We start from the raw sequence: 22,960 nt of genomic DNA, 5'->3' as shown, positions 1-22,960 counted from the left end.
GAGTAATGTATGTCTATTTAGATAAGCAAACTACTGTTGCAAAAACCCTGGCAAAATGTCAGGATGAGCAGGGGAAACTTTCATTATCTTTTCAGCCATCCGTACAGTTCCCAAAGAATCAGACATTTTTGAGACTTAACTAGTCAAGGTTAAATTACTCATTGTTCAGTGAGTAACTTCGGTCTAAAGACTTAGTTGGGGTCGTCTTTATTTTATTTTATTTTTTCATTCTTCTATTTTTCTGGAGGTTACTTCAGCAAATAAAGTTTTATTTTTATTTAGGCTTTCCTTGAATTTTAGGGAAGAGAAAATACTTGCTTTATGTGTTCTTAAAGTGAGTTTTAAAAAATGGTACATTTAAAGATAGTTTGGGGATGGGCATGGTGACTCATGCCTGTAATTCCAGCACTTTGGGAGGCTGAGGCGAGCGGATCACCTCAGGTCAAGAGTTCGAGACCAGCCTGGCTAACATGGTGAAACGCGAACTCTACTAAAAACACAAAAACTAGCCGGGCATGGTGGCGCATCCCTGTGGTCCCAGCTACTTGGGAGGCTGAGGCAGGAGAATTGTTTGACCCAGGAGATGGAGGTTGCAGTGAGCTGAGATGGCACCACTGCACTCCAGCCTGGGCGACAGTGAGACTCCATCTCAAAATAAAATACAGTTTGGGGTTTCTGAATGCCTACACTCCTTTGTTTAACTATCGGGCTTCTGGTTCTTTAAAGATGATTAGTGATTGTACAAAAGGTATAATATAGTAATAGCCTCTTTTCATATCCACTAAACTTTATTTTATTTTTGAGACGGAATCTCTGTCACCCAGGCTGGAGTTCAGTGATGCGATCTCGACTCACTGCAAGCTCCGCCTCCCAGGTTCACACCATTCTCCTGCCTCAGCCTCCCGAATAGCTGGGACTACAGGCGCCCACCACCAAGTCTGGCTAATTTTTTTTTGCATTTTTAGTAGAGACTGGGTTTCACCGTGTTAGCCAGGATGGTCTTCATCTCCTGACCTTGTGATCTGCCCGCCTTGGCTTCCCAAAGTGCTAGGATTACAGGCTTGAGCCACCGCACCCGGCCTTTTAAAAAATTTTTAAATGTTTTATTTTTTTAATTTATTTGAGATGGAGTCTGGCTCTGTCACCCAGGCTGTAGTGCAGTGGTGCAATCTCGTCTCACTGCAACCTCTGCCTCCTGGGTTCGAGCGATTCTCATGTTTCAGCCTCCCAAGTAGCTAGGATTATAGGCATGTGCCACCACACCTGGCTAATTTTTTTTTTTTTTTTTTAGTAGAGATGGGGTTTCATTATGTTGGCCAGGCTGATCTCGAACTCCTGACCTCAGGTGATCCGCCTGCCTTGAGTTTTGTAACAGAGTGAAGCGATCTTTAATGCAATTTTGATATTCTTTCCATCCATTCCTGCATTTTGTTCTTTGAGGTGTGAGGGGAGAGTGTATCTTTCCCTTCATTAATGTACAGTGCCTTGAATGGTTGAGGGTGTGGAAATTTAAAGATCTTTGTGTAAATTTACCTTCCGATTTCTTTTACCTGCTGTTCCTCAGCCCACATGGAGAACTTTCATTGTAATTAGAGAGTAGGAATAGTTATCCCTCTGTATAAATGAGACCCAATTCTTATATTTTTCACTGTGGCTGTAGGAAATTTTATTTTATTTTGAGACAGTCTTGCTCTGTTGCCCAGGCTGGAGTGTAGTGGTGTGATCTTGGCACACTGCCACCTCTGCTTCCCAGGTTGAAGCAATTCTCCTGCCTCAGCCTCCCAAGTAGCTGGGATTACAGGCGTGTGCCACCATGCCAGGCTAATATTTTATATTTTTAGTACAGATGATGTTTCACTATGTTGGCCAGACTGGTCTCGAACTCCTGACCTTAAGTGATCTGCTTGCCTTGGCCTCCCAAAGTGCTGGGATTACAGATGTGAGCCACTGCACCAGGCTGGAAATTTTAAATTTTGAAACGGTGTGCCCCTTCTCTTACTTGGTTCTCCTCATAAAATCCTTCCAACTTCAAAAGGGATGGAAATAATTAATGGAAGAAAATAAGACATTGATTAAAATGGATATTTATTTTTAGTAATATTTCTTTTGGATTACTTCCTTGCCTTATTTTAAGATTACAATATCTGATCTCAGGATTTGAACTGTTCCATCTGCTTTCTTCCATTACACTGCTCTCCTGCTCTTTCATATTTGGCTTGCTTAACTCTCAGAATTTTGATTCTTTTATTTCTTAAATTCCATCATCTGAAGTAAAGCTATACTAATTTGGAGTATCTGAAGGAGTAGAGAGGGAAGTCCACTCTGAACTAGCATAGGATCTTAAATATAGAGCATTTTTCAAGGAATGCTATATTACCATTTGTTACTTATACATTAAAGACTGGAACCACAATATATTACCTAGTGTTGGTCCTAAGGGAATTTGCAATTACCTGAGCCTTGGTTTTGCATGCAAATAGATGCTTCTAAGTGCTTGAGGCTACTTTGAAAGAGTTCTTAATAGTTTAACCAGTAACACTTAGTCTTGGTTATACTCTTATTTAGTAAACATTTTATTTTTTTTCTCCATAGATAGGGTAAAGGTAAATTTAGCTCAGCTGTGTGAACTATTATGTTAAATTTTTTAGAGCAATTTTTATAGCTTTTCTCTATATACATTTGCATTTACATGACTTATATCTGCTATACATACAAATTGATGTGTACATGCTGATGTATTACAATCCCTGAGCAAACTACGTATTTGTGGACAATTTGAACAAATAATCTTTTGAGTATAAACTTAGACTAAGCTTTCTGAGTGCAGGAATCTCATATTTTGACATTCTTCTACTTGTTTCCAAAGTAAACATTTGCCAAAGACTTTGCCCAGGTACCCACATTGTAGTGGGGGCAGCCTTTTACTGGGAGCAAGCTCCAAGTTCCTTTTTTTATTTGAGACGCAGTCTTGCTCTGTTGTCCAGGCTGGAGTGCAGTGGCGTGATCTTGGCGCACTGCAACCTCCACCTCCTGGGTTCAAGCGATTCTCCTGCCTCAGCTTTCCAAGCAACTGGGATTACAGGCATCCGCCATCACACCCTGCTCATTTTTGTATTTTTAGTAGAGACGGGGTTTCACCGTGTTGGCCAGGCTAGTCTTGAATTCCTGACCTCAAAGTGATCCTCCCACCTCAGCCTCCCAAAGTACTGGGATTACAGATGTGAGCCACCGTGCCCAGCCTTCAGTTCCTTTCTATTTGGTTTGCAAGCGAGTGAGAATGGAGTGTGTGTAAAGGGGGACTGGGAGGCCGGGAGGTTGACCTTTGTGCAGTCTACCTACTTGTGAATGGGAATGTGATTCCATGCCTATTGCTGATTCTCAAGCCTGCCTCGGTACCACAATAGTTCATAGCAAGGGCTTTGGAATCAGCCCTGGATTTGGACCTCAGCCTTCTGATTATCCAGCTGGGGATCTATGTTGGGCAAATCAAGTTAATCTGTTTAAACTTCAATTTCCTCATCTAGAAAATGAAGGTCATAATTGCAGCCTCGCTAGAGTATCTGTGATCCAGGAGGGATTTTGATAGTGGTAAACAGTAGATTCCTGCCTTACTAATGTGTAGGTCAGTTTATCATCTACCTAGCATGATCAGTTTTTCCAAAAGTCTTTTCGACCAAGAATATGTCACACATATCTGTATTTTCTCAGTAGATTGCAGGTTCTTGGTCCTTGTCTTACTTGTTTAAAAGCCAGTTTCAAACTGGCTTATAGAACTTGATACTCAGTACACGTTAATTGAATGACTAGATGATGCATGATCTCCTCTGAGCCTACCATAGTCCATAGTATTTGGATTTACCATCATTATGTTTACTTATGTGCATTGAGAAACTTGTGTGATATGAAGTTTACTGTAAGTATGAGGTCTTACATATTTCCTATGGTCAGAGTGGATTATTGATCTAGTTTGGCTGGACATGTTCCCTAACTTCCTTAGGATTGCTGTTAGAGTTCCTGAAGCTGAATTTTTGTGGGAAGAAGATTAAGACTTGTTACTTAGGAGAGGTACGTTTTCCCTAGTTGTACACTAGCAGGGGCTGACTTATCTGATTTCACCCTTTAATTGGTCAAAAATTTTGGATTGCCCCAACTTCTGTATAACTTTTTCCAAAGAGAATTCTATTATCTGATAATTTTGAAATTTTTTTTTTGTTTTGTCTATTGCCTTTTGCTTATAGTGGATGGTTTCTTCCTATTGTTTGTGATTATGGCTTGTGAATAGGTTTTTTGTTGTTTCTCTCTCCCAAGAAGAGCTTTATCTATGGAATCCTGTATGGCTTTGGTTGAGGATATATTCTTTGTTGTTAATTTCTTGACTTAAAGGTTTCAGGACCACTAAGGTAGTAAAAATTTAAGCTTCAATCAGGTTATACTTTTCCCTCCCTCCTTCCCAGAGCCTCAGCAGAGGCAGGTAAGTGTCCTTATCAGCTCACCTGGCTAGGTGGGCAGATTCTTTGTGGTCTACTCTTTTCCTAAAGAGGCATCCCTTTGGAGGTTGGAGGTTCTGGCTTTATGTCCACATCCTCTCTCTCTCTCTCAAAGACAAAGTCTCACTCTGTTGCCGAGGCTAGAGTACGGTGGCATAATCTTGGTTCACTGCAACCTCTGCCTCCCAGGTTTAAGTGACTTTCCTACCTCAGCCTCCCGAGTAGCTGGGATTACAGGCACGTGCCACCGTGCCCAGCTAATTTTTGTATTTTTAGTAGAGATGGGGTTTCACCATGTTGGCCAGGCTGGTCTCGAACCCCTGACCTCAAGTGATCCACCCAACTTGGCCTCCCAAAGTGCTGGGATTACAGGTATGAGCCACCGCACCTGGCTCAAAATCTTAACTCCTACTCCCTACTTGATATGAATTGTGAAGTTGCAGACACATAATTTATTCTAGTTAGTTTAAACAGGAGAGGTTTACCATAAAGCATTAAACACCAACAAAATTGCTAGAAGGGCTGAAGAAATAGATTCCAAGTTTGTTCATTCAATCAAATATTTTTTGAGCATCTACCATATGTTAAGTACTATTTTTGGGTTCTTGGGGAACACATTAGTGAACAAAACAGACAAAGCTCACTTTCCTTGAGGAACTTATACTCTAGTAGAAGGGTTTTGTCTTTAGGAACAATTCTCAAAGCCACACACAAAACTGGCCAACAAAATAGCTGCCAGTTGGGGTTTTAAAAACCAACCTAGAATCACATGACCACTGCCATGGTTAGGAAACCACAATGATCAGGAAGCCTCCACTAAAGCTGGCCAACAAAATAGCTGCCAGTTGGGGTTTTAAAAACCAACCTAGAATCACATGACCACTGCCATGGTTAGGAAACCACAATGATCAGGAAGCCTCCACTAAAGCTGTCGGCACCAGAATCATGCTTATCTGTTTTTGATCCACAGTAAATGCTCATGCCCTGCCCTGATACCCATGACACTAGTTACTAGACACTGTACACTCAACTAATGATGCTGCAGAACAGTCAAATGCCTTGGCCTATGCCTGTTTGCAAAGTAGCAAAACTAGGTCTTCAGTTTCTCTTTCCAAATCCATGTTAGTGCATATGATCGATGGAACCTAATCACATCAGGAACCCTAGCTGGAAGAGGCCTTTGAGCCTCCATGGTACACAGCAGGTAACCTACAAAGAAAGGTTACCAGCTCAGGAAAGGGGCAGCTCACATGCATCTGGTTTTTAGTTCTCTCTGCTTTTCTGGCTTCTGGGGTCTTCTTCTTCTTCTTCCTCTTCTTCTTCCTCCTCTTCTTCCTCTTCTTCCTCTTCTTCCTCTTCCTCCTCCTCTTCCTCCTCCTCCTTCTCCTCCTCCTTTTCCTCTTCCTCCTCCTCTTCTTCCTCCTCCTTCTCCTTCTCCTCCTCCTCCTCCTTCTCCTCCTCCTCCTCTTCCTCCTCTTCCTCCTCCTCCTCCTCTTCCTCCTTTTCCTTCTTCTCCTCCTCCTTCTCCTCCTCCTCCTCTTCCTCCTCCTCCTCCTCTTCCTCCTTTTCCTTCTTCTCCTCCTCCTTCTCCTCCTCCTCCTTCTCCTCCTTCTCCTCCTCCTCCTCTTCCTCCTCTTCCTCCTCCTCCTCCTCCTCTTCCTCCTTCTCCTTCTTCTCCTCCTCCTCCTTCTCCTCCTCCTCCTTCTCCTCCTCCTCCTCTTCCTCCTCCCCCTCTTCCTCCTCCTCCTTCTCCTCTTCCTCCTCCTCCTTCTCCTCTTCCTCTTCCTCCTTCTCTTCCTCCTTCTCCTCCTCCTCTTCCTCCTCCTCCTCCTCCTTCTCCTCCTCCTCCTCCTCTTCCTCCTCCTCCTCCCCTCCTCCTTCTCCTCTTCCTCCTCTTCCTCCTCTTCCTCCTCCTCCTCCTCCTTCTCCTTCTTCTCCTCTTCCTCCTCCTTCTCCTCCTCCTCCTCCTCCTTCTCCTCTTCCTCCTCCTCCTCTTCCTCCTCTTCCTCCTCTTCCTCCTCGTCCTCTTCCTCCTCTTCCTCCTCTTCCTCCTCCTCCTCTTCCTCCTCCTCCTCTTCCTCCTCCTCCTCTTCCTCCTCCTCCTCTTCCTCCTCCTCCTCTTCCTCCTCTTCCTCCTCCTCCTTCTCCTCCTCCTGCTTCTCCTTCTCTTCCTCCTCCTTCTCCTCCTTCTCTTCCTCCTCCTCCTCCTCTCTTTCTCTTTCTCTTCCTCTTCCTCCTCCTCCTCCTCTTCTTCCTCCTCCTCTTCCTTCTCCTCCTCTTCCTCTTCTTCCTCCTCCTCTTCCTCCTCCTCCCCTTCCTCCTCCTCCTCTTCTTCCTCCCTTTCCTCCTCTTCCTCTTCTTCCTCCTGTTCTTCCTCTTCCTCTTCTTCCTCCTGTTCTTCCTCTTCTTCCTCCTGTTCTTCCTCTTCCTCTTCCTCCTCCTCTTCCTCCTCCTCTTCCTCCTCCTCTTCCTCCTCCTCTTCTTCCTCCTCTTCTTTTTTCTCTCAAGACAGAGTCGCCCTGTGTCACTAGGGCTGGAGTGCAGTGGCGTGATCGCAGCTTACTGCAACCTCCACCTCCAGGGTTCAAGCGATTCTCCTGCCTCAGCCTCCCGAGCAGCTGGGACTACAGGCATGTGCCACTATGCCCAGCTAATTTTTGTATTTTTAGTGGAGATAGGGTTTTGCCGTGTTGACCAGGCTGGTTTCGAACTCCTGACCTCAAGTGACCCACCTGCCTTGGCCTCCCAAAGTGCTGGGATTATAGGCATGAGCCACCACACCTGGCCTTTCTCTTTCTTGCTAACTCAGCTTTGCCTTTAAAATAATATTTGTTCTAGTATATGTAGAGTTTTTGGGGGGAAGTTTTCAGGCTGTGTAGATAATTTCAGAATTAGATGCCCCTAGCTTACAAGTACTAGTTTAATAAACCATGTTAGCTTATTAAAAATGTGTTACATCTGGTGGGGGTGGGGGTTGGAGAAAGATGGTAGGCATTGCATTGATTTAAAGTTGTTTTCTTTTTTTTTTGAGATGGAGTTTCACTCTTGTTGCCCAGGCTGGAGTGCAATGGCGTGATCTCGGCTCACCACAACCTCCGCCTCAGACTCCCGAGTAGCTGGGATTACAGGCATATACCACTACCCCCAGCTAATTTTGTATTTTTAGTAGAGACGGGGTTTCTCCATGTTAAGCTAGTCTCAAACTCCCGACCTCAGGTGATCCACCTGCCTGGGCCTCCCAAAGTGCTGGGATTACAGGCATGAGCCACCGTGCCTGGCCTGATAGTTTGGAGTTTTTAAGGAATTGGTCCATTTTATCGAAGTTGTCCAATTTGTGTGTGTAGAATTATCGTATTATCCTATCCTTTTATTATCTGTGAGATCTGTAATGATATTCCCTTCTTTTTTATTCCTGATATTGTAATTTATGTTATCTTTTTTGTTAGTCTTTCTAGAGGTTCATCAATTTTATTGATCTTTTCAAAGAATGAAGGTTTGGTTTCATTTTTTTTTTCCTATTGTTTTTCTGCTTTCAGTAGTTAAAACAGCAGTGCCTCTGCCTTTTTATTTGGCCATCCCTCTTGTATCCCTATATTCTGCCATCTTTTTTTTTTTTTTTTTACTTTTTATTATCAGGGCCTTTTCTTCATCGAGGCTGATGAAATTTCATACTGTTTATAACTGCAATTAAGACATGTTTGGGACAGGTGCAACAGCTCACGCCTGTAATCCCAGCACCTTGGGAGGCTGAGGCCGGAAGATTGCTTAAGGCCAGGAGTTCAAGACCAGCCTGGGCAACATAGGGAGACCTTGTCTCTACAAATAATTTAAAACTCAGTTGGGCATGGTGGCACATGCCTGGAGTCCTAGTACTCGGGAGGCCGGGGTGGGAGATTGAAGCTCAGTGAGCTGTGATTGCCCTACTGTACTCCAGCCTGGGAGACAGAGCAAGACGCTGATTAAAAAAACAAAACAAAAAACTTCTATTATGAATAGGTTGAATCTAAAAGTTAATTTACATTATCATAATTTATAAAAATTGTTCACTTCATATCCTAGTAGTATACCTTTCTTTCCTTGTATAGCATTTATTTTCTCATGGCCTTTCTTCCACGAGATATTTACCTTTATTATATCCTCAATTATCTTTGAACTCTCCATTGTACAATTGATTCTCTTGTTCTATTCCCTCTCACCTCCAACCTCTCCTAGAGCTCATTGTTGCTCCAAACTGGAATGACTGCTCTCTAGACCTTTTCATAACTGACATCCTGTGACTTCCCATTACTGCTTTCCTAGATAATTTCCTGGATCCCATATCCTCTCCTTTCTAGACATACTCCCTGATTTTGATGAAATATATCTGTAAGGACTGTCCTTAAGAAGGGTGACTTTCTGAGTCCTTTTATTTAGCTCAACATCTGATGAGAGTTGGGATGATAATGGAATTCTAGATTGAAGAGAATTTTCCCTGAGAATTCTTATGGATTGCTTCATTGTCTGCAAGCATCCAGTCTTAATAATGAGGAGGCCAATTTTGTCCTAATTCTTGCTCCACTGCAGTTGACTGATTTCTCTGGAAGCTTTTCAGAATCTTGGTATTTTGAAAGACTGGAATGACGTATCTTGAAGTAGGTCTTTTACAACTTGCTGTTTGGGCCATTGGTAGGCCATTTTAGTTTGAAGATGCATGTTCTTTCCAAATATTATTTTGATAATTTTCTCCTGTTTTCTGTTTTCTCTTTCTAGATATTGAATATGTATAAAAGTTTGCTTCGAATTCTGAAGAATAAATATAATGGGAAAACGGATGTGAGGTCTAGATTCTTGGCTTTAATATTTATGTAGCATTTGTCTAAAATGTAGAAGTCACATGCTGTAGACCAACTATATTTAAATTTAATATTTGTAAAATATTTGTAAAGTATAATTTGTATACAAAGCAGTTAAGAAAAAGACCCAAATAATATAGTTACCATTATAAGGTTCTATATGAAGCTGTCCTTCAATTAAGAACAAAAATCAGGCCTGGCGCGGTGGCTCAAGCCTGTAATCCCAGCACTTTGGGAGGCCGAGACGGGCGGATCACGAGGTCAGGAGATCGAGACCATCCTGGCTAACACGGTGAAACCCCGTCTCTATTAAGAAATACAAAAAACGGCCGGGCGCGGTGGCTCAAGCCTGTAATCCCAGCACTTTGGGAGGCCGAGACGGGCGGATCACGAGGTCAGGAGATCGAGACCATCCTGGCTAACACGGTGAAACCCCGTCTCTGCTAAAAAAATACAAAAAACTAGCCGGGCGCGGTGGCGGGCGCCTGTAGTCCCAACTACTCGGGAGGCTGAGGCAGGAGAATGGCGTGAACCCGGGAGGCGGAGCTTGCAGTGAGCTGAGATCCGGCCACTGCACTCCAGCCTGGGCGGCAGAGCCAGACTCTGTCTCAAAAAAAAAAAAAAAAAAAAAAAAAAAAAAAAAAAAAAGAAATACAAAAAACTAGCCGGGCGAGGTGGCGGGTGCCTGTAGTCCCAGCTACTCGGGAGGCTGAGGCCGGAGAATGGCGTAAACCCGGGAGGCGGAGCTTGCAGTGAGCTGAGATCCGGCCACTGCACTCCAGCCTGGGTGACAGAGCGAGACTCCGTCTCAAAAAAAAAAAAAAAAAAAAAAAAAAAGAACAAAAATCAGTGTAGGAGATAAAGCTACAATATTAAGCAGGAAAGATACATTTTAATTTTGTTTGCAGTCCCATTAGATTTCTAATATGATTTTATAGCTCATTTCCTCCCCTTTTACAAATGACTTTGTATTATAATCTGTAGCAGCTCAAAACATTGCAAGAGCAGAAGAATATAGTGACATTACTTCATGGTTTAGAACAAACACCTTAAGAATAAAAAGTCGGCCGGGCGCGGTGGCTCAAGTCTGTAATCCCAGCACTTTGGGAGGCTGAGACGGGCGGATCACGAGGTCAGGAGATCGAGACCATCCTGGCTAACACGGTGAAACCCCGTCTCTACTAAAAAATACAAAAAACTAGCCGGGCGAGGTGGCGGGCGCCTATAGTCCCAGCTACTTGGGAGGCTGAGGCAGGAGAATGGCGTGAACCCGGGAGGCGGAGCTTGCAGTGAGCCGAGATCCGGCCACTGCCCTCCAGCCTGGGTGACAGAGCGAGACTCTGTCTCAAAAAAAAAAAAAAAAAAAAAAAAAGAATAAAAAGTCATGTTTAACATGACTTGCACTGAACTGGGTACACGCCATATTTATGGCTGTATGTCAGTGTTCGTATGTGTGTGTGTGTGGTTTTTTTCCCCCTGTTTCTTGATGGCCCTGATTAAGTTAGAGTTAATAAACTCTCTTCTGATGCCACATTAGTGGGCATTTATTTTCTGGCTTGTAAAAGGAGGATTAGTCCCTTAGATTGAAGCCACACTTGTGTTTTTCTTACTCATAATGCAAATAATGACGTCAGGCAATGGCGTGGGTGTTCAGCGAATGCATACTTGTATTTGCAGAGTAGTTTTACCTGTATCTAGAGCAGGGAAGCCCCTCTAGGCTTTGTTTAGTAGGTTACAAAGGAAATTAGAATGGCCTGGCTAAGCACATCAATATGCATAATTGACAGGCTATTCGATACTGTTAAAGATAAGTACTTTCCATTCTTTAACTATCAAATGCAGCTCAAATGTATTCTAGATTGTATTATTTTCTGACTATTTTGTTACAGATTCTTCACATGTATATATGCTAACTTAAAGTAAACAAATCTAAGGAACTAGAAAAACACAGGCTTGTCTCTGGGCAAAGTCTTTAAAATTATCAGTGTGATTATAATGAATGAATAATATATAGCCTTTGGAAGGGATAAGGTAAACACCGGGATTGGAAAGACAGACATAAAACTTTATTCACAGATGACATGAGCTCCTATATAGAAAATGCTGAGGAATCGACTACAAAAGTACTAGGTTTAGGCCAGTGTGGTGGCTTACGCCTGTAATCCCAGCTCTTTGGGAGGCAAAGGCAGGCGGATCCCTTGAGACCAGGAGTTTGAGACCACCCTGGCCAACATGGTGAAACCCTGTCTCTCCTAAAAGACAAACAAAAAAACCTGTTAGAATTAATGAATGAGTTCAGCAGGGTTGCAGGGTACAAGAGTAATGTTAAAAAATCACTTATTTCCTTTTGTTTGTTTGTTTTTTGAGACAGGGTCTCATTCTGTTGCCCAGGCTAGAGTGCAGTAGCACAATCTCAGCTCACTACAGCCTCTGCTTCCTGGGTTCAAGTGATTCTCATGCCTCAGCCTCCTGAGTGGCTGGGATTATGGGCAAAAAAATCACATATATGTGTGTGTGTATATATATATATATATATTTTTTTTTTTTCTTTTTTTTTTTGAGACGGAGTCTCTCTCTGTCGCCCAGGCTGGAGTGCCGTGGCGCGATGTGGGCTCACTGCAAGCTCCGCCTCCTGGGTTCACGCCATTCTCCTGCCTCAGCCTCCCGAGTATCTGGGACTATAGGTGCCCGCTACCATGCCTGGCTAATTTTTTTTTTTTTTTTTGTATTTTTAGTAGAGATGGGGTTTCACCGTGTTAGCCAGGATGGTCTTGATCTCCTGACCTCATGATCTGACTGCCTCGGCCTCCCAAAGTGTTGGAATTACAGGCATGAGCCACCGCACCCGGCCAAAAATCGCTTATATTTCTACACACTTGGATCTGACAATGAAATTACGAAAACAGTTTTATTTACAGTAAAATACTTAGGAATAATTTAATTAAAAATTTCAAAACTTGTGTTCTACAAACTATAAAACATTACAAGAAATTAAAGACTCAAATGGAAAGCTGTGTTTGTGGACTCATAAATTAGAGGACTATTTTTAAAATGACAATACTTATCAGATCTACATATTTAATACAATTGTTATCAAAATCCAGGCTGCCCTTTCCCCCACCCCACCCCCAGAAGTTGGCATATTGATCCCAAAATTCATGTGGAAATGCAAGGGACAGAGAATAGCTAAAACAGTCTTGAAAAAACTTTCAAAATTTACTATTGGCCAATAAGCACATGCAAAAATTCTTATCACTAATCACTTAGGGAAATGCAAATTAAAACTTTTATAAGATGTTACCTCAGACCCATTCTGATGACTACTATCAAAAAAACAGAACATAGCAAGTATTGGTGCACTGTTAGTGGTAATTTAAAATGGAATAGCTGGGCATGCTGGCTCATGCCTGTAATCCCATCACTTTGGGAGGTCGAGGCGGATGGATCACCTGAGGTCAGGAGTTCCAAACCAGCCTGGGCAACATTGTGAAACTCCATCTCTACTAAAAATACAAAAACTAGCTGGCCATGGTGGCAGGCACCTATAATACCAGCTACTCAGGAGGCTGAAGCAGGAGAATCGCTTGAACCTGGGGAGTGGAGGTTGCAGTGAGCCGAGATCACGCTGTTGCACTCCAGCGTGGGCGACGAACGAAATTCCATCTCAAAAATAAGTAAATAAATAAATAAAATGGAATAGCTGCTGTAGAAAACTGTATGGCATCTCCTCAAAAAGTTAAAAATAGAATTACCGTATGATCCAGCAATTTCAATTCTGAGTATGTGCCAAAAATAGAGCAGTGTCTTGAAGAGATATTTGTACACCCCTTTGTTTTTTTTTTTCTTTTTTTTCATTTTTTTTGAGACGGGATCTCACGGTGTCACTGAGGATGGAGTGCAGTAGCGCAATCTCGGCTCACTACAGCCTCTGACTCCTGGGTTCAAGCAATTCTTGTGCCTCAGCATCCCAAGTAGCTGGGATTACAGGTGTGTGCCACCATGCCTGGCTCATTTTTAGTAGAGTCAGGGTTTCACCATATTGGCTAGGCTGTTCTTGAACTCCTGACCTCAAATTATCTGCTAACTTGGCCTCCCAAAGTGCTGGGATTACAGGTATGCGCTACCATGCCCAGCTAATTTTTGTATTTTTAGTAGAGATGGGGGTTTCGCCATGTTGGCCAGGCTGGTCTTGAACTCCTGACCTCAAGTGATCTGCCCTCCTTGGCTTCCCAGAGTGCTGGGATTGCAGGCGTGAGCCACTGTGCCTGGCCTGTACACCATGTTTATAGTAGCATTATTCACAGTAGCTAAATCATGGAAGCCAACCAACTGTCCATCAGTGGATGAATGGATAAGCAAAATGTGGTATTTACCAACAATGGAGTATATTCTGTCTTAGGAAGGAGGGAAATTCTGACATATGCTGCAACATGGATGGACCTTGAGGATAGTATACTAAGTGAAATAAGCCAGTCACAAAAAGACAATTACTATATGATTCCACTTATATGAAGAACTTAGATTTGTCAAAATTATAGAGATAGAAAGTATTAGGGTGGTTGTCAGGGGATGTGGAGAGGGGAATATGGGAAATTGTTTAATGCATTTTAGTTTTGCAGGATTAAGAGATGTGTGGAGATGGGTGGTGGTGATGGTTGTACAACAATATGAATGTACTCAGTGCCACTGAACTGTACAGTTAAAAAATGGTTAAAATGGTAAATCATATGTGTGTTTTACTGCAATACAAAAAATGGGGGAAAAAATCTTACTATGCAGCTACAGTAATGAAGACTCTGTGTTAGTAGCCAAAGGATAAACATAGATCAATGAAATAGAATTCAGACTAGAAATAAGCCCTAATGTTTATGGTCAATTGATGTCTGCCCCATCCCAGCCCCCACAAGGATGCCATTGGACAAGTCAATGGGGGGAAAGAAAAGCGGTATCTATTTGTAGACTGTTCATTCTCATAGTCTTCTCAACAAAACAGTGTGCTGAGACAATTGGATATCCACATGCGAAAGAATGGAAGTAGACCCCTTCCTTATATCCTACACAAAAATGAACTAAAAATATATCAAAGACCTAAATATAAGAACTAAAACTATAAAACAGGCCAGGCGCACTGGCTCATACCTGTAATCCCAGCACTTTGGGAGGCTGAGGTGGGTGGATCATTTGAGGTCAGGAGTTCAAGACCAGCCTGGCCAACATGGTGAAAACCCCCTGTATACTAAAAATACAAAAATTAGCAGGTGCACACCTGTAATCCCAGCTACTTGGTACGCTGAGTCAGGAGAATCACTTGAATTGGGAGGCAGAGGTTGCAGTGCGCCAAGGTCATGCCACTGCGCCCCAGCCTGGGTGATCAGAGTGAGACTGTCTCCAAAATAAATAAATAAATAATAAAACTATAAAACACCTAGAATAAAACAGGAATAAACCTTCATGACTTTGGATTAGGTAAAGCTTTCTTAGATATGACACCAAAAGCAAAAGCAACCACAGAAAAAAATACATGAAGTGGACATCACAACTAAAAATTCTGCTCCCAAAGGGTACCATCAAGGAAGTAAAAAGAACCCACAGAATGTGAGAATATTTTTGTGAATTATATCTGATAAGGGGCTGTAAGAGTTCTTTAGGATACAACTTAATAGTAAAAAGACAATCCAATTTAAAAATGGGCAAAGGATCTTAATAGACATTTCTCCAACGAGGATGTACAAATGACCAATAAGCACATGAAAAGATGGGAAATACAAATCAAAACTACAAGACACTACTTTATATTCACTAGGATGGCTATAGTAGAAAAAGATAACAAACCTGGGCTGGCGAGGATGTGACTGGCAAAATTGGAATCATTTTTTTTTTTTTTTCTTTTTTTTTGAGACAGAGTTTTGATCTTGTCGCCCAGGCTGGAGTGCAATGGCGCAATCTCAGCTCACTGCAACCTCCACCTCCCGGGTTCAAGTGATTCTCCTGCCTCAGTCTCCTGAGTAGGTGGGATTACAGGCATGCACCACCACACACCCGACTAATTTTGTATTTTTCGTAGAGAGGGGGGTTTCTCCATGTTGGTCAGGCTGGTCTCGAACTGCCAACCTCAGGTGATCCACTCGCCTCAGCCTCCCAAAATGCAGAGATTACAGGCGTGAGCCACCATGCCCGGCTGATTGGAATCCTTATACATTGGTGGGGGTAATGTGGAATGGTCTAACCACTCTGAAATAGTTTGGCAGTTACTCCAAATGCTAAACATAGATTTACCATATGACCCCGCAATTCTACTACTAGGTATGTGCTCAAGAGAAAGAAAAACATATTCACGTAAAAACTTGTATACAGTTGTTCATAGTGGCATTATTTATAATACTCAAAAAGTGGAAACAACCCAAATGTTCATCATTTGGTGAGTGGATAAATAAATGTAGTGTATCCATGCTATGGATTATTATTCAGCCATAAAAAGGAATGAAGTATGCATACATGCTATAACATGTATGAATCTTTTTTTTTTTTTTTAATAGAAGTCTCGCTCTGTTGCCCAGGCTGGAGTGCAGTGGCGTAGTCTCAGCTCACTGCAACCTCCGCCTCCTGGGTTCAGGCGGTTCTCATGGCCTCAGCCTCCTGAGTAGCTGGGACTACAGGCATGAGCCACCACACCTGGATAATTTTTGTGGTTTTAGTAGAGACAGGGTTTCACCATGTTGGCCAAGCTGATCGCCAACTCCTGACCTCAGATAATCCACCCGCCTTGGCCTCCCGAAGTGCTGGGATTACAGGCATAAGCCACCACACCCAGCCCTCTTTCTAGTACTTTTTAAGTGAACTTTAAAATTATAACGTGTATATAGAAAAGTACGCAAAAAGTTACTAGTATACAGCTTGATGGGTTTTCCCATCCATGTAAAATTACGCATGTCACAAAATAAACCGGGTGTGGTGGCTTATGCCTGTAATCCTAGCACTTTGGGAGGTTGAGGCAGGCAGATCACTTGAGGTCAGAAGTTTGAGACCAGCCTGGCTAACATGGTGAAACCCTGTCTCTACTAAAAATACAAAAATTAGTTGAAATCACTTAAACCCAGGAGGCAGCGGTTGCATTGAGCCAAGATTGCGCCACTGCCCTCCAGGCTGGGCACCAGAGCGAGACTCTATCTTTAAGAAAAAACAAAACAAAAAAACTCTTCTCTCCTAGTTACTGTATCCCCCAGAGTAACCACTGTCCTGACATTAACATCAATTTTTCCTGTTTTTGTACTTTATGTAAATGAAAACATACTTATATAAATGAAAACATACAAGGTGTATTCTTTTGATACAGTTTCTTTTACACAGCATTATATTTGTGAGTTGTATTGTAGACTGTGCATTCTCATTGCTGAGTAGTACTCCATTGCATGAATTTTTTTTTTTTTTTTTTTTTGAGATAGTCTTGCTCTGTCTCCAGGCTGGAGTACAGTGGCACAATCTTGGCTCACTGCAACCTCTGCCCCAGGTTCAAGCAATTCTCCTGCCTCAGCCTCCCAAGTAGCTAGAATTACAGGCACCTGCCACCACGCCTAGCTAATTTTTTTGTATTTTTAGTAGAGATGGGGTTTCACCATGTTGGCCAGGCTGGTCTTGAACTCCTGACCTCAGGTGATACACCTGCCTTGACCTCCCAAAGTGCTGGGATTACAGGCATGAGCCACTGTGCTCAGCCCATTGTGTGATTATACCACACTTTATTATTTCTATTATTGAGCATTTAGGTAGTTTTCTGTTTTTAGCTATTATGAATGGTGTTGCTATGAATATTCTCGAACATGTCTTTTGGTGGACATCTGTGTGCATTTCTGGTAAGTGCGTACCAGGAAGTGGAATTGCTGGATCATAGGGCAGTGCTTCTCAAACTGTACTGTGCACATCAGTTTCCTGGGGATCTTGTTAAAATGTAGATTCTGTTTCAGTAGTTTGAGGGTAGAGCCTGAGAGTCTGCATTTGTCAGGAGCCGGTTGAACTGGCTGTCGACCACACTTTGAGTATAGGAAGGCCATAGGATATGCTTGTGTTTGGTTTTAGTAAAGAATGCCAAACAGTTTTCCAAAGTTACTGTTTCAGTTTACATCTCCAGCAGCAGTGCAAGAGATTCCTTTGTTGAGGTGTGTGTGAGTCTGTTTCTCTCAAACTTTATGTATCTTCTTCAAGATTGTCTCGGCTTTTCTTGGACCTTTGTGTTTTCACATAAATTTTATAATTGGTATCAGTTTCCACATACAACCTGCTGGATTTTTGATTTGGATTGTATTGAATCTGTAGATCAACTTGAGAAAGAACTAGTATTTCAACATCCAAATTCCTGAACATGGCATATAGCCCTCCATTATCGAATGGTCTTTAATTTCTTTCCTCCCCGCTGCCGCCCCGCTCCCCGAGTTCAAGTGATTCTCCTTCCTCGGCCTCCCCAGTAGTTGGGATTATGGGCATGCGCCACCACACCCAGGTAATTTTTTTGTATTTTTAGTAGAGACGGGGTTTTGCCCTGTTGGCCAGGCTGGTCTCGAACTCCTGACCTCAAGTGATCCACCCACCGTGGCTCTCAAAGTGATAGGATTACAGGCATGAGCCACTGTACCTGGCCTAATTTCTTTTAGTAATACTTCTAGTTTTTTGTATAGAGATTTTATTTTGCTAGTTCATTCTTAAGTATTTGATTTGTTGATACTGTTGTCAATGACTTCATTCTAAAATTTCTATTTAATAATTGTTGGCTGCTGGTATATAGAAATACAGTTGGCCAGGTGCAGTGTCTCACACCCGTAATCCCAGCACTTTGGGAGGCCGAGGCGGGTGGATCACCTGAGGTCAGGAGTTCCAGACCAGCCTGGCCAACATGGTGAAACCCCGTCTCTGCTAAAAATATAAAAATATAGCCGGGCATGTTGGCACACACCTGTAATCACAGCTACATAGGAAGCTGAGGCAGGAGAATTGCTTGAACCTGGGAGGTGGAGATTGCAGTGAGCTGAGATCGCACCATTGTACTCCAGCCAGGGCAACAAGAGCAAAACTCCATCTCTCAAAAAAAAAATTTTTTTAAAATTTTTGTATGTTAACCTTTAATCGAACAATATTGGTAAATTCACTTAACATTTTTCATTGTTTATGTTACGTTTTTTGAGACAGAGTCTCATTGGTTCACCCAGGCTGGAGTGCAGTGGCATGATCATAGCTCACTGCAGCCTTGATCTCCTAGTCTCAAGCAGTCCTCTTGCCTCAGCCTCCCAAGTAGCTGGGACCACAGACACGTACCACCATGCCCAGCTAATTTTTGTATGTTTTGTAGAGACAAGGTTTCACCATGTTGCCCAGGCTGGTCTCGAACTCCTGGGCTCAAGCTCATGGTTATATAGGTTATATAGAGATTATCTTGGATTTTCTTTGTGAATGTGATCATGTCATATGCAAATCATTACAGTTTAATATATTTCCTTTTCAAGGTTATTTCTTTCTCTTCCTGGAATGTACTGTTTGGGATCTGCAGCTGTGAATAGGAGGGATAGTGATATCCTTGTCTTATTTCCCATTGCAGGGGGAAAGCTTTCAGTATTTCTCCATTAAGTATGATGTTTGCTTTAGTTTTTTTTTTTTTTTTTTTGGGAGATGGAGTCTAGCTCTGTCACCCAGGCTGGAGCACAATGTCAGGATTCTAGGCTCACTGCAACTTCCGCCTCGTGGGTTCAAGCAATTCTCCTGCTTTAGCCTCCTGAGTAGCTGGGATTGTAGGTGCCCACTGCCGTGCCCAGCTAATTTTTGTATTATTGGTAGAGACTGGGTTTCACCATGTTGGCCAGGCTGGTCTCGAATCCTGACCTCAAGTGATCCACCCACCTCAGCCTCCCAAAGTGCTGGGATTACAGGCATGAGCCACCACTCCTGGCCTGCTTTAGATTTTGTATAGCTCCCCTTCATCAGATTGAAAAAGGCCTTATATTCCTAAATTTGCTAAAAGATGGTTTTGGTTTTTTGGTTTTAAAATCATGGCCAGATACTGAATTTTGTCAAATGCTGGTTCTTCTTTTACTGAGGGTCTCACTCTGTCACCCAGGCTGGAATGCAATGGTGTGATCTCAGCTTACTGCAGCCTTGACCCCTCTAGCTCAAGTGGTCCTCCCACCACAGCCTCTCAAATAGCTGGGACTACAGGTGCATACCACCATACCCAGATAATTTTATTTATTTTTTATAGTGATGGGGTCTCGCTATGTTGCCCAAGCTGATCTGAAATTCCTGTCCTCAAGCGGTCCTTCTGCCTCAGCTGCTGAAGCACTGGTATTACAGGTGTGAGCCTCCACCCTGGCCCATTTATGATTTTAATTTTTGAGGCCTTAAGTTCTATAACCCAATAAATTTCTACCAGAGGAACCCACCCCCAATATTTCAACATAGATTCTTTCTGTTTTCCCTCCCTAAGTGTCGGCTGATCTGAGAAATAAAGAGTACAAAGAGAGGAATTTTACAGCTGGTCCCCCGTGAGTGACATCACATATTGGTAGGACCGTGATGCCCACCTGAGCTGCAAAACCTACAGATTTTTATTAAGGACTTCAAAAGGAGAGAGGGGGTTTACGAACAGGGAGTAGGTCACAAAGATCACATGCTTCAAAGGGGAAAAAGGAGAATAAAGATCACATGCTTTTGAGGAAACAGGACCAGGGCAAAATCAGACTCCTGATAAGGGTCTATGTTCAGCGGTACACGTATCATCTTGATAAACATCTTAACAGAAAACAGGGTTTGAGAGCAGAGAACCAGTCTGACCTAAAATTTACCAGGGTGGGGTTTCTTCCCCACCCTAGTAAGCCTGAGGGTACTGCAGGAGACCAGGGTGTATTTCAGTCCTTATTGCAACCGCATAAGACAGACACTCCCAGAGCGGTCATTTATAGACCTCCCCCCAGGAATGCATTCCTTTCCCAGGGTCTTAATTATTAATATTCCTTGCTAGGAAAAGAATTCAGTGATATCTTCCCTGCTTGCACATCTGTTTAGGCTCTCTGCAAGAAGAAAAATATGGCTCTATTCTGCCCGACCCCAAGACCTTACAGTTGTCTTCCCTTGTTCCCTGAAAATCGCTGTTATTCTGTTCTTTTTCAAGGTGCACTGATTTCATATGGTTCAAACTCACATGTTTTACAATCAGTTTGTACAGTTAGATACAATTATCACAGTGGTCCTAAGGTGACGTACATCCTCAGCTTACGAAGATAACAGGATTAAGAGTTTAAAATAAGACAGGTGTAAGAAATTATAAAAGTATTAATTTTGGGAACTGATATATGTCCATATTAAAATGAAATCTTCACAATTTATATTCCTGTGCCACAGCTTCAGCTGGTCCCTCTGTTTGGGATCCCTGACTTCCCGCAAAAATTTCTCTTCACTAAAATAATCATATTTTTGCTCTATGTCTCTGAAATCGCTCCTAAATCCCATTGAGTAGAGTTTATGTGTTCTGGATCTCTTCAGTCACCTATTTACGATTTCTTGTGTTAGACTGCTAGAGGATTTTTTTTTAAACCAGTTTCCATGTTTGATTCTAGAGAAAAACCTTATTTATCTTACCTTCAAATTATTGTTGGGGGATGGTGGCTGTACCTCACTGTCACTCAGGATCAACTGTGGAATTTGTAGGACCCAGGGTAAGATGAAAATGTGAAATACTTTCCTCAAAAATTAAGAATTTCCAAACATCAGCAGAGCTTTATACCAAGTGCAGGTCCTTCCAAACATGGGGCTTGTGTGATGGCATGTGTTGTATACTCGCAGCCACCCTTGCTGTCACCACTGTGTATAGACTAGCTTTGGATTAGAAATACTCCATCAGAAATTAAATGAGTTTCAAATGCTTAACTTTTGGCTGGGGCGGTGCCTCACACTTGTAAACCCAGCACCTTGGGAGGCCAAGGCGGGTGGATCACTTGAGGTCAGGAATTCGAGACCATCCTGGCCAACATGGCAAAACCCTGTCTCTACCAAAAATACAAAAATTAGCCGGGTGTGGTGGCACACACCTGTAGGCCTAGCTACTAGGGAGACTGAAGCAGGAGAATCACTTGAACTGGGGAGGCAGAGGTTGCCGTGAGCTGAGATCAAGCCACTGCACTCCAGCCTGGGTAACAGAGCGAGACCCTGTCTCAAAAGAAAAAAAAAACAAACCAAAAAACAAATACTCTTACTGTACTTCTACAAATATGGACTCTGAAATGCACATTCCCAAGCATTTGTAAAACCAGATTTTTTTAGTTCCCACTTATAATTGTAGTATAGTTTATAATATGAGCTAAATGCCTGTAAGTTTAGGCAACCTGATATACTCAACTGTGGGACACTTTGAGAGTTCTTAAAAATACAGCTAATGGCCGGACACGATGGCTCACACCTGTAATCCCAGCACTTTGGGAGGCCGAGGCAGGTGGATCACCTGAGGTCAGGAGTTCGAGACCAGCCTGACCAACATGGAGAAACCCTGTCTCTACTAAAAATGCAAAAGTGGTGGTGCATGCCTGTAATCCCAGCTACTCGGGAGGCTGAGGCAGGAGAATCGCTTGAACCAGGAGGTGGTGGAGGTTGTGGTGGGCCAAGATCACGCCATTACATTCCAGCCTGGGCAACAAGATTGAAACTGCGTCTCAAAAAAACAAAACAAAACAAAAAACACAACTAACTTATACGAATTATTCTCTGTAACAGAAATTTCATGTTGGATTATGACATTTGAGTTAACTAAAAAATTGGGATTGAACCAGAAAAAATTTGCTCAATAACTAGATTTTAGGCTGGGTATGATGGCTCATGCCTTTAATCATAGCACTTTGGGAAGCCAAGGTGGGAATATCACTTGAGCCTGGGAATTTGAGACCAGCGTGGGCAACACAGTGAGACACTTGTCTACAAAATGTTTAAAAATTAGCTGGGCATGATGGTTTTTTCCTATAGTCTCAGCTCCTTGGAAGGGTGAGGCAGGAGGATCACTTGAGCCCAGGAGGTGGGAGGCTGCAGTGAGCCATGATCACATCACTGCATTCTAGCCTGGGCAGCAGAGCAAGACACTGTCTCCAAAAAAAGGAAAAAAAAAAAAAAAGTTGGGGGAGAATGGAGAACCAGAGATGGGAGGTATTGAAAATGATCTGTAGTGAGTTGAAGTCCATAGGCAGTGTCTAAATGAGATATATCAAAGAAAACTAGTAGTCAAGAGCTGTTGATTATTTGGAAGATTACCTTGTTTATTGCTGTTCCTCCTAAGATATTATATTATCAGTACAGCGCCCCTGTATCAGACTGGCTTTGTGGCTGTCACATGCAAATGGAGGAAATTGAAGACTTTTTTTTTTCAATGAACTCATTAAACTTCACTAACACAGATTATTTTATTAAAATCTCATAAAATGTCAAATAATGGTAGAAACATTTAGAGAGACGGAAATAATTACAAAAGACTGCTAAAAGAAGTTGGAACAAGTTGGGGGATGTTTAATCATATATTTGATTTAAAACAATTTAAAACATTTCAATAGCATAATATAGAAAAATATTCATATACAAGAAGAAAATATACATTGGAAAATAGTACATCTAATATGACCATTT

The 22,960-nt window shown here is 42.4% G+C and overlaps 1 protein-coding gene and 1 long non-coding RNA gene across 5 annotated transcripts in view; both read left to right on the top strand.

Annotated features, from left to right (window-relative positions):
• Nucleotides 1–22,960, top strand: part of LOC105478334 (cyclin and CBS domain divalent metal cation transport mediator 2) — a 183,472-nt gene that overhangs the window by 75,716 nt on the left and 84,796 nt on the right. The gene's annotated exons all lie outside the window — the stretch shown is intronic.
• Nucleotides 6,441–10,165, top strand: LOC139356199 (uncharacterized). The gene is made up of 2 exons (XR_011607675.1): nt 6,441–9,118; nt 9,237–10,165. It is a non-coding gene; the product is annotated as an uncharacterized lncRNA (long non-coding RNA).

Source organism: Macaca nemestrina, chromosome 9 (genome assembly GCF_043159975.1).
Source record: "Macaca nemestrina isolate mMacNem1 chromosome 9, mMacNem.hap1, whole genome shotgun sequence".
Classification (NCBI taxonomy): Eukaryota; Metazoa; Chordata; class Mammalia; order Primates; family Cercopithecidae; genus Macaca; species Macaca nemestrina.
This window is presented reverse-complemented; position numbering and strand designations above follow the sequence as displayed.